At 40.8% G+C, this 12,441-nt stretch overlaps 1 pseudogene; it reads left to right on the forward strand.

The window, feature by feature from the left end:
- The first annotated feature begins 1,791 nt into the window (after nucleotides 1-1,791).
- Nucleotides 1,792-6,372, forward strand: LOC116104584 (annotated as a pseudogene).
- Nucleotides 6,373-12,441: the final 6,069 nt, after the last annotated feature.

Consider the following 12,441-nt stretch of genomic DNA (forward strand, 5'->3'; position numbering starts at 1 on the left):
CACCTTTAATCCCAGCACTTGGGAGGCAGAGGCAGGCAGATTTCTGAGTTCGTGGCCAGCCTGGTCTACAGAGTGAGATCCAGGACAGCCAGGGATACACAGAAAGACCCTGTCTCAAAAAACAAAAAACAAAAAAAACAAAAACAAAAACAACAAAAAAGGAAGAAAGAAAGAAAGAAAGAAAGAAAGAAAGAAAGAAAGAAAGAAAGAAAGAAAGAAAGAAAGATGAGGAAAGAATTGGAAAGCAAACTCCAAATTAGGGCCCATGCCCTCACCTCTGTTTACCACACAAATTCCCACGAATGAATGAGGAGTATTTCAGACACTCTAAATGTGTTAGGCGGTGCCATTGGGTCAGACTTAGCAACCCAACATGGTAGAGCTAAGGCCCTGACTATGTCACTTCTAGAGCATTATTTCATTTATAAATGTGATGGGTTTTTAAATGAATCAAAATGTGTTTCCCTTTATCACTGCTCTACGGTAGTGCTGTTTCTACAGACTTAACAGGCACAATTACTACTATTATGATTAATTATTAATGTTGTCTCTCCCTCACAGATGAACAGTACACCAGACACCACAACAGCTGCTGCTCCTGAAAGGTGAATGGATGCTTGAACACGCGTAGACATGTTACATGATTCAATTAGAGCATGGCCTTATTTAGCTTTTTAGACCCCAATGAAAAAGTAAGTGGTCATGCATGATTTTATTTTAAAAAAATTCACAAACACTGTAAGAATACTGCGTTCTGATACAAAAGCCTACTAACAGGTATTGTCATAATTGAATATAATTATATGAAAATGAGACTAGCGGAAAACAAGCCCACAAGACCGCAGGCATCTCCTCTTCCTGATTAAGTCCCCACCCCCGCTGCTGTGCTGTGGCAACGCCATAGCTGCTTCCCTCTATTTTCCTGTGGTTCCCAACACACAGCAACATGTTTCCAAGAGGGAGAGATCTTGCCCCAAATGCCTGAGCCCTACAGTCCAGTCTCTGGGATACGTAGCTGGGCCACTGGAGAGTAGAAGACAGCCCCGTGAAAGCCCCTGAGGCGCTGTCTTTCTCCTCATCACTAGGAGGTAAATTTGCTAGCAGTCTGTAACAAAGAAAGTGGTCACTGCTTCATATTGCTCATGTTTAGCTTTGTGTGTGTGTGTGTGTGTGTGTGTGTCTCATCTCTCAACAGCAGGATGACATCTTAAGCCAGTAGATTTAATATCTCAGGCTACTCTAATTTTCTAAGGGTCTGTTGAGCTTTTCTAACAAATCATCACTCTACACTTAATTTCAAACAATAAAACCATGAGATGTGAGTGACTCCCACCTGCCCTCAATCTACTCTCCATTGAAGAGCCTGACCCCTCACTCTGAGATGTAGTGTTATTGTTCTGCCTGTGGCCAGGGATGATTTACTCATCCCAAGTGCTTACTCAAGCTATACCCTCCTACACTGTTGTTACAATAAATTATATTTCAATTATATATTTTAAAAAAATGGAATTCAAATTATGATCCCTTCTGCTTGGTACCAGAGGTTAGACTGTGGGTGTGAGTTCAAGACAAAAAACAAAATGGATGCCTGTTAAATTATAAGATTGTGTTCCATGAGTAACAAAATGGATTATAAAAGTAAAGATACAATGGCATCTTGTTAAATACATCCTATGATAAATTTGGACGATGATAGAAATAATATTATTTATAAGTTGGATACTGTGGGAGAGGAATCCACAGATTCATCAGGTAATTAAAGAAAATCAAAATGAAATCTATGCCAGTAGCATGGGTAGGAGGCAGTGCAAAGGACGAGCCAGGCGCTGCGACTTCACATTAGGGTTGCCAAAGCAGGAAGATAACACGTCCTTACCCAAACTGGCAGACAAAATGCAGGATCGTTTCAGCAAAGGAGACATCTCTGTATCTCTTAGAAGGCTATCAAACATCAAAGCTATAATTTATAACTTCAATATTAAGAAAAGAATAAAAAAAACACATACAGGTCCGAAAAATTCTAAAGACACAGAACATTAAAAAAAAAAATCATTCTAGGCCTGGAAGTAATCAACATAGAAGTAAGTTATAATTTAAACACAATGCAGTTCAATATGTTACTGGTATGCTGACATGTCCTAGAGCCAGAAGCATTGAGACAGATACACATAAAAGAGAAACAGGAATTTGGACTAAAAGATTTGTGGATCAATACACTATGAGTTTTCTGAGCTGACAGACCCCAATTTCTGTCTATCAGATTCACCTGTGCTGCTCACTAAACATAGAAGCAACATGGCCAAATCCACTCAGGGAAGCAGAAGAGGGTGTAGTTGAAAAATAAGTAATTTTTCTGTACCAAAAGGGTCCTTCAAAACTTTATTACAATTATTAGTGCATATGTGTGCGTGCACATGGCTAGTAGGCTCATAGGCACACATGTGGAAGTCAGAACTTCTTGCAGAAGCTGCTTCTCTCTGTTCACTGTATGGGTCCTGGGGCTCAACTAATTTTAGCACCCTTGAAGGTAAGAGCCTTTATCCCTTGAGCCATCTTGCCATCCCAGCCCAAACTGTTCTTATGCTTATGATACTTTCAGTATCTCTCAAGACTGCATTTAGTTGTAATGATAGAAGATCTACAGCATATATGTTAAATGACCAAAAAAGTCATTTACAGCCAAATTACTGACAGCATTCAAGATATGACAAAGTTTTCTTCAGGTAGCTGGTAAAGATTGTTACCTCGTTTTCAATATAGAATGTAGAGACTGGACTTTGTGAACAGAAGAAAGAAAGGTTGTGGCAGAAGAAAATTTTGTCTTTATTAAAGTTATAATGAAGTATTTGAACTTGTTTTCTAATAAACTATTTAGGCCAGTCATTGGAGCAAATCAATTTCACGTCAATTTCTGCCTTCATAATAAAAGATTCTCTTTGAAGAAATGAACAGATGAAGGATCATTGCCACATGATAAGTGTTCTGGGATTATGGAGGGCAGAGGTTGGCCGAGGGAGAGCTGACAACTTAAAAATGTACACTCATCATAAGAACCTACAGGATCCTGCCTCATAGCAAGGAATCTGAACGAGACTCTTTGCCAATAGGCTGGCTGTGCTGATGCCCCAGGATCTGCTAAACACTGAGAAGATAGCAAGACTTCACCTGCTCTTTCACCAAAATACCCTGTTTATGACCGAGATAGCTGCTTCTTTAAATATGTTTCGGGAGATGTTTATAGGTATTTAATTTTTAAGAGAAGTTCAGACTGACATGATTTCTTAGTTGATAATGGCACTTGCTGCCACGTCTGACAGCCTGAATTTTATTGCTGGGATCTACATGATAGAAAGAGAACACTGTCCCCTGCAAGTTGTCCTCTGACCTCCATACAAAAACTCTAACACACATACAAATGAAACTTTTTAAAAGCTGCTTCCCATGGTTCTCAACATTCCTAATGCTGCTGCTCTTTAGTGCAGTTCCTCACATGGTGGTAAGCCCCCAACCATAACATTATTTTCATTGCTACTTCATAACTGTAATTTTGTTTTGTTTTGTTTTGTTTTGTTTTGTTTTGTTTTGTTTTGAGACAGGGTTTCTCTGTGTAGCCCTGGCTGTCCTGGAACACACTCTGTAGACGAGGCTGGCCTCGAATTCAGAAATCCACCTGTCTCTGCCTCTCAAGTGTGTGTGCCACCACTGCCCAGCCATAACTGTAATTTTACTACTGTTATTAATTGTAACATAAATATATTTGGAGACAGAAGTTTGTCAAAGGGGTTATGACCAACAGGTTGAGAACCACTAGTTTAGCCAAACCCACATGATCATGACTATGGTAAAAGGTAAGAAATATTTTACTTACTATCTGGAGGAAAACTCAAGTCTAGATTAAAACTAAAATCAAACTAAGCCTGTAGATGCAGTTTTAGATCCTAGCTATCCAGGGCGGTTGGTATAGGAGGAGGATCAGATGTCCAAGGCTAGCCTAAAAAGCTTAGTGACAACCGTCTCAAAATAGTTTAAGATGAAGAAATTGCTTAGGACATTGCTCAGTGATGAAGTGCCTGCTAGCAAGCATCAAACCCTGGTTCAACCTCTGGTCCTCTGGTCCTCTGGTCCAACAGAAAGAAAAAAGAGCAAAAAATGAAAAGAAGTTTTCAAACTACTGCCTGGGGAGATGGCTCAATGGGTTAAGGGTTTACTGTATAAGTTGGAGGACCTGAGTTCAAATCCCCGGAACACTTGTGTAAAACTGGGCATAGCAGCAAGTGTCAATAATCCTAGTGCAACTGAGTTGGGCAGGAGAGACAAGAGAATCAGCAGAAGACAGTAGGACAGCTAGCCTGGTGTATGCGAAAGATAGGAGCCCTGTCTCAGATGAGTTAAAAAGTCAATGTTTGAATGAAATATTCCCCATAAGTCTCGGGGATTTTAATTTTTAGTTCTTAATTGGGGAGAATTAAGAGGTGTGGCTATGTTGGAGGAAACATACCACCAGGGGCAGGTTTGAGATTTCAAAAGACTCATTTTAGTTTGAGTTAGCTCTCTTAGCTATCTGTTTGTGAATTAAGGCTTGAGCTTGCCTGTCTGTTACCAAGCTTTTCATCATGTTGTGATGGGTTCTTATCCCTCTGGAGCCCTAAGCCTGCAGATAAATCCTTCTTTCTATAAGTCGCCTTGGTTGTGACACTTTATCACAAACATAAAAGAGTAACTAGTACAATCAACAGCCAAGGTTATCCATGATCTCTGCACATGTACCAAGCCACATGTGGGTCCACGTTGATACATGTGTATAAACAAATTGGCATCACTACATCAACAACATGACTATTGTGGTGGTTTGAATAGGTATGGTCCCCATAGCATGTGTTTGAAGGCTTGGCCCATAAAGAGCGGCACTAGTAGTAGGTGTGGCCTTGTTGGAGTGGGTGTGGCCTTGTTGGAGGAAGTGTGTCACTGTGTAGACAGGCTTTGAGGTCTCATCTATACTCTGCACGGCATACAGTCTCTCCTTGCTGCCTGTGGATCAAGATGTAGAACTCTGGGTTCCGTCCCCAACACCATGTCATTCTGTACGCTACCATGTTTCTTGCCATGAGGATAATGGAATAAAACTTTGAGACTATAAGGAAGCCCCAATTAAATGTTTTCCTTTATAAGAATTGCCTTGGTCATGGTGTCTCTTTAAAGCAATAAAACCCTAAGACAACTATGTTGCATGATAGTTTCTAACTATAAAACAAAAGGACATGTCTAAATGGTAGCAAAATGATTTCCTGAATCACAAGATAGAAAAATAAAAATATTCACCTGAGATCAAGCAAAACCAAATCAACCAATCAAACAAACAAATTACAAGCTGAAAGGTGGGGGTTCATGGAAGTGGAAAAATGAAGTAGATTTCAATATCAGGATCTTGACACACTTCTGTTTGCTCACCTCAGACACTGCGGCTCCACAGTCGCGCTCTGGTTCACGCCTACTTGGGGACCCTGTGCTCACGCTACTCACTGCCCTTTTCCCTCCCACCCATCTAAAATGTCTATTAGTCTCCAGAGCATCTTTCTGAAAACTGCAGAGGAAAAGTCAGGCTCGCACTGACCCAGTACGAGATGGCATCAATATTAAAAAAGAAATTCAAGAAAGAAGTAACAAGAAATATTCTCAAGGAAGCCATACTAATACTAAGGCATCCTATCTGAAGAAAGATGCTGAATTTAAAAAGATATTTGGTTTCACTAAAGATTCGAGAGTATGTCTTACTCAAATTCCTGACCATCTGGACTCTGGAAAAGGTTTTAATTCCTTTAACAGTTTGGTTAAAAGTAGTTCTTACAAAGATGCAGACTTTGTGGAGAAGGAAGAAGGAAAAAACCAGAGTTTCTCTAAGAAAAGATGAACAAAAACCATGAAGAAGATGCACTATGCAAAAAAGAGAAAAATTGAGAATGCTGGTGACATGGTCATGAATGTCATGAATGGAACTGATGTTGCTAGTTCCAACTCCTTAGTAGTATTTTACCAACCTCAGACATATCACAACATAACACTGTCACAAGCCATAGTACACCCTCAAAGACAAGAGAACTGAGGCAGAACACTGTTCTCATGACAAGCAGGAAAAGGGCACATTAAGTTCAAGCACATCTTTTGAACAAAGTACTTATTTTAATAAAAATATTTACTGAAGACATTTTTCCAGTGACACCACCAGAACTAGAAGAAACCATAAGAGATGAAAAAATAAGAAGACTTAAGCAAATTCTAAGAGAAAAAGAAGCAGCTCTTGAAGAATTGCATAAGAAGATGCACCAAAATCAATATCAGGATCTTAAATCATCAGGAATCCATGGCTGCAAATGAGGGACAGTAAATAATGACTACCCCAAACTGATCTGAAACCCCTGAATAAGCCACACAGAGCAAAAATAGCCTATACCTCACCTGAACCGGCCAAGTGAAGAAAAACAAACAAACAAACAAACCTGTTCTTCCAGCCAGGAACTAGAAGGGAATCTTGTCTCTGGAATTCTGGATTCAAAGAGAAAGAGAAAAAAAATCAACAGTTATAACCAAAATCTCCCCTGACGATTGAAGACTACAAAAGTATTGTCACAGAAGTGTAGGATTCAAATTTCTATTACCCATGTGCTCATGGAAAATCCAGACTGAAAAGTAAATTTATCTGGTCCTATATGGAAACAATCCCACGGCAATAGTAGGAAAGAAGATGCCAGAGATTTTACAGAATTATTGAAAAACACAAATGCATAGTTAAACACACACACACACACACACACACACACACACACACGCGCGCGCGCGCGCACGTAAGATTCAAGAATAAAAGCAAATTTAGCTCAGTGTTTTGATACAAACGTAATCACAGCAGCACTTGAGAAGCTGAGGCAGGAGGATTGCAAGTTGAAGGTCAAACTGAACTACATAGTAAAAAGTCCATCCCAGGAAGGAAGGAAGGAAGGAAGGAAGGAAGGAAGGAAGGAAGGAAGGAAGGAAGGAAGGAAGGAAGGAAAGGGAGGAAGGAAGGAAGGGTGAGAGGGTGGGAGGAAGGCTGGGGTTATGTTTTTGCGGGTAAAGGGTCTGCCATATATGCTAGAGGAACTAAATTCAGATGCCCAGTGGAAGTGTTATAGATCTGAGGGAAAAAGTTTCTCCAATGGAAACGTTACAGCTCTGAGGTGGGAGTTTCCCGATGCCAAGTGTTACAATTCTGAAGGGAAAGGTTTTCTCAATGCAAGTGTTAGGGCTCAGGGGAGAGGTATCCTGGCAGTCTGGAGCCAAGAAATATCACAAGGTCACACTGCATAACAAACCTCATGTGAGAGATCTACTGGGAGAGACGCAAGGTAGTGTCTCTGCTCCAGAGAGAAGCAGGGGGGCACTGGGAAGAACACTGGCTTAAATGGGGGGTGTTGGGAGGAGTTTTTCAGGGTAGAGATTTCCCTTCAAGTCCTGGGCTTGCATTGAGCCTAGGCGTTGGTGGATTTTCCTGCTCAGGGATTGGCGAGTTTGGGTCAAGGATTTTCATCTGCAAGTGGGCTCAGACCTCTTTCCCTACATCCAGCACTAACAAAACTCAGGTGTGTCTGTAGCCCTAGTTCTAAGAGAGCAGTGGAGACACCTGCATCACCAGAGCTCACCGATTGGCTAGCCTAGGCAAACTAGCACACTCCAGCTTCAGTGAAGAGACTAGACCCTGTCCCAGAAAATTAAGGTGGTCGACAACTGAAGAAGATACTCGGTGTTGACCTCTACCCTACACACACACACACACACACACACACACACACACGCACGCACACACGCACGCACGCACGCACGCACGCACACGCACACGCACACACAGACACACACTGCGAACATACACAGCGCACAAACAAAAAGAAAAGAGGGGGATGGGCGGTGGTGGCGCACACCTTTAATCCCAGCATTTGGCAGGCAGAGGCAGGCGGATTTCTGAGTTCAAGGCCAGCCTGGTCTATAGAGTGAGTTCCAGGACAGCCACGGTTACACAGAGAAACTCTGTCTCGAAAAACCAAAAAAAAAAAAAAAAAAAAAAAAAAAAAAAAAAAAGAAAGAAAGAAAAGAGGGGCTGAATATATACCCAAAACACCAAGGACAAGGAAAACACTAGTTTAAGGAAAATTTCATAGAAGAAATAGCAGGAGTTGTCAAACTCTCTACCTCCCTGCAAATTACCAGAATAAAACAGTACAATTGAGGGAGTCCACGAACCTCGAAGGCTAAATTGTTTTAATGTTATTACACAGTACGTGGCTCTGCTCGCTGTCATTTCCAATTCTTTTGTGAACTGAGTTAATATTTACATAAAAACCATGTACACTGCTATAGAACAAGTGCATTATTAAATAAGGATGAAGAAGCTTAACGAAAATAACTTGCAAATAAAAACTCTCAGTAACCAAACCAATACTGCAAGTGGATGTTTTAACATTAGGAGATCCATTAATAAGGTTTATCACAGTAAGAAACAAACATACGACTGTCTGTATATGGCAGAGAGACCGTCATAAATTAATATGAATTTTAAAATCAGTGACTTTTCTTTAGTTTTATAAAGATCCATTTGTCACCTCCAAACCCAGCATCTTGCCTAACAGAAAGGTTGAGCGGTGCTCACACTAAAGTGAAGAGCAATCCAAAGAACACCCGCTTTGTCTTAGGTACTAATGCACTGATGCAGAGCCAACATAATTAGAGAGAAATATGAGTCCTAATCCAAAGGAAAGAATTAAGTTCTTTGTTTACAGAAGAAATGGTTGCATATATAGAAGACTCATAATAAAAATCATCCTACAAATAATAAAATATTTTGTTAAATAAAATTATCACAAAACCAAAAACTTCCAAATGTATGAAAATTATCAGTTTTCATGTAATAGTGAAAAAGAAAATTCCATTTTTGCTAGAAAAAAAAAAAGGTAAAACTAAACAGGTACAGACCTGGCAATGTGCAAAATCTACAAGAAAGAATCTATGGAACACTGTAAACCATAGGGATTATCAGGAGAAATGTTCTTACCAGAAAGATTCAAAATCACTAAAATGTCAATTCTCTCTAATTTTTAAAATGTAACCCAAATCAAATTCTTTAAAATCAATTTTTTAATAATTAGGCAAGGTGAGTTCAGAGTTCAGGCGTGAAACTAGGTAAGTAACAATAGTCAGTAAAAACAACTAGGAAAAGTCAAACAAAGGCTGGGAGACCCACCAACTTGTAAGCACACTAACAATTGATGCACGATTAATAAACAAACAAAAATCTCTACACACATAACATCGGACTCACATGAATATGTGTACATGAAATGAGTGTGCAATAAAGAAGGTACCTCAGAGCACCAGGAAAAGAGAATTTTCTAATAAGAAATAGACAACTCTATAGGCTTGGAAAAACTGGATCCACTCCTCAAACCATACACCAGCATGAATTCCAACAGAAGCCAGACACATAAATGTGAAATATTAGCCCCTGGGAGCCTGAATTAATTCCAAGTTCATCATAAAAATCAAAGAGAAGCAGCAATGTGGGAAAATATTGGTAACCAATATCATAAAAATATAATATCATTTATGAACACCGAACTCCCAAAGTTAGGCAAGTAAGGCCAATGGCAACAAAAAATGGGCAAAAGATACCGACAGACAACAGGAAAAAGTTACAAAGTGTCCCAAGCAGTGTTCCCCTCAAATTCATGGTCATTCAAAACCTCAGGATCTGATGCTATTTGAAAGGAGCACTTCTGCAGATTCGATTAGTTAAGAAGAAGCAATAATGGAGTAAGATGGACCCTATGATTGGCGGCCCTAGGGGATGTCTATGAGAAGTCCTGGAAAGGTAAGGCTTTGAGAAGAGGGTGTACAGATGATGTCACTGTACCGACTAATCAGGAATCAGAGGACAAGAGGCTGAGGACAACCACCACCAAGGGGCCTCCGGAAGAAACAGCCTACCAGCACCGGCATGGAAATTTCCCTTCCTCCGGATCAGTTAGACAATAAATCTCTGTCGCTTGAAAATACCAGGTCTGTGGACAACTTGTATGTTAGCCAAGGAAATGAATACACGACCCTAACAGAAAAAAAGAGACAAATTCAAATTTTATTTAGAATTCTCTTTACTATTGAAATGTTCTATTTCAGTCAATGCCACATATTGATAAGGAGCAATTTTCACCCATTGCGACCTCTGAGCCTAAACTAAAGACTAATTTGAAAAACCTTTTAAACAGATATATGCCATCTCTCCTGTCCCCAGATGGTCATGGGAATGAATGGAAACCTACAACTGATAGAGGTGGGGGGCATCTTGAGGATGTGACAGAGACCTGGGATAGAGGAGGCATCCAAGAATCAATGGGGGTGACCATAACTGTGACTCACAGCATTGGTTAATATGGAACCTGAAGAGGCCACCTCCTGTAGCCAGGCAGGAGCCTCAAGTGGAGCAATAGGGACACCAACCCACCCACAAAACATTCCACCCAAAATTTATCCTGTCTATAAGAAATGCAGACACGGGGGATGGAGCAGAGACTAACAGAATGGCTAACCAATAAGCAGCCCAACCTGAGAGCCATCCCATGGGCAAGCACCAATCCCTGACACTATTAATGATCCTCTGTTATGCTTGCAGACAGGAGTCTAGCATGGCTGTCCTCTGAGAGGCTCCACCCAGCAGCTGACTCAGACAGATGCAGACACCCACAGCCAAACAGTAGATAGAGCTTGTGAACTCTTATAGAAGAATAGGAGGAAGGATTGAGGGCCCCAAAAGGGATAGGAATTTCACAGGAAGACCAACAGAGTCATCTCACCTAGACACGTGGAAATGTCAGAGAGTGACCCACCAACCATACAAGGGCTGGACATAGCCCCACCCCCCACATATGTAGCAGATGTGCAGCTTGGTCATGGGTCCTGAACAACTGGAGTGGGGTGCTGTAGCATTTTCCCTGTCCAATCACATTAGGGCAGCGACAGGCCTGTGACTGGACAGGAATAGAGAGGTGGAACGAGAGTTGGAGGAGGAGAAGGTCAGAGTAGCAGGAAAAGGTCAAGATCATGGAGACAGATGATGATCCTGACCCCACGAGGTAATACAACCAAGCAAAGGTTTTTATAAAATAGATTAAGTGGGTTAGAATATTGTCTTTATTATTTGGTTCTGAGATTATTGTATTGGCACCTTGTAAATTGTGATTTTATTATTATATAAATCCGATTGGATATTAAGGCCTTAAGAGTCATGCTTTACTTACTGGCTGGCTCTTAGGTGCTATTTAGATGAATGATTGTGAGGGTGTGTAAAGAGTTGCATGCAAGCGAGATGTAGCTTGCTGGGAGAAAATAACAAAAACCCGCCAGAGCTTAGTATTGAGGCCAAACGGTACCGGCTCAAAAATGTGGCCCAGAGGGAAAGCAAGTTTGTGGGGTGGATTCTTTCTTTTCTTTTCTTCTTCTTCTTCTTCTTCTTCTTCTTCTTCTTCTTCTTCTTCTTCTTCTTCTTCTTCTTCTTCTTCTTCTTCTTCTTCTTTTTTCTTTTAATAATTCCAGCAACAGTGGGGGCTATTACAAAAGCTATTGCCTACTGTGGAATATGTTCCAGCTTGGCTGTCTTGTCTGGCTTCAGTGGGAGAAGACGCACCCAGCCCTGCAGAGACTTGATGTGCTAGGGTGGGGGAATACCTAGCAGGGGCCTTCACCCTCTCAGAGAGGGGGAAGTGGGTAGGGAGGAAGATTGAGGGAGGGGGTGCCCAGGAGAAGGAGCAGTGAGAAGGATATAAAATGAAAACACAAACCAACAACAACAACAACAACAAAAAACAAAATAAAAAAAGGTATATGCACCACATTCCATCTACTCTATTCCTAGAGCCTTGAAACAAGGGGGTAAAGCGTGCTCAAGCCAATAAATGATGCATTTTTCCATGGTAGGAAGGCCAAATATTCATTCTATTAGCCCTGGTACATCTAGGAAGAGCTGGACGATTGGCTATATCCAGCGCAGTTCCATTTGCTTCTTGTTGAGTTACAGAGTGCATGTTTGAACAACAGAGCATTTTCACAGCACTTATGAAACTGTAGGTTCTAACCTCAGCCACACACACATATGCATAATTGGGAAACAAATTACTACTTCAGAATACATACTGTTGGACAACTGGGTAATGTATGCAAACCAGAAATACAAGAGAAATTATATAGCTGTGGTATGCATGAATCTGAGAAAGGAAGTTTGAAGCTAGGGATAGTGGCATGTGACTGAAATCTCAGTTATCTATGAGGCTGAGACAGGGGGATTGAATTTGAAGCCTGATTGGGAAACTTAGTGAGATTCATCTCAAAACGAAACAGGAGTGTGTGTGTGTGTGTGTGTGTGTGTGTGTG

This window comes from Mastomys coucha, unplaced genomic scaffold, assembly GCF_008632895.1.
Source record: "Mastomys coucha isolate ucsf_1 unplaced genomic scaffold, UCSF_Mcou_1 pScaffold22, whole genome shotgun sequence".
In the NCBI taxonomy this organism is placed as follows: domain Eukaryota; kingdom Metazoa; phylum Chordata; class Mammalia; order Rodentia; family Muridae; genus Mastomys; species Mastomys coucha.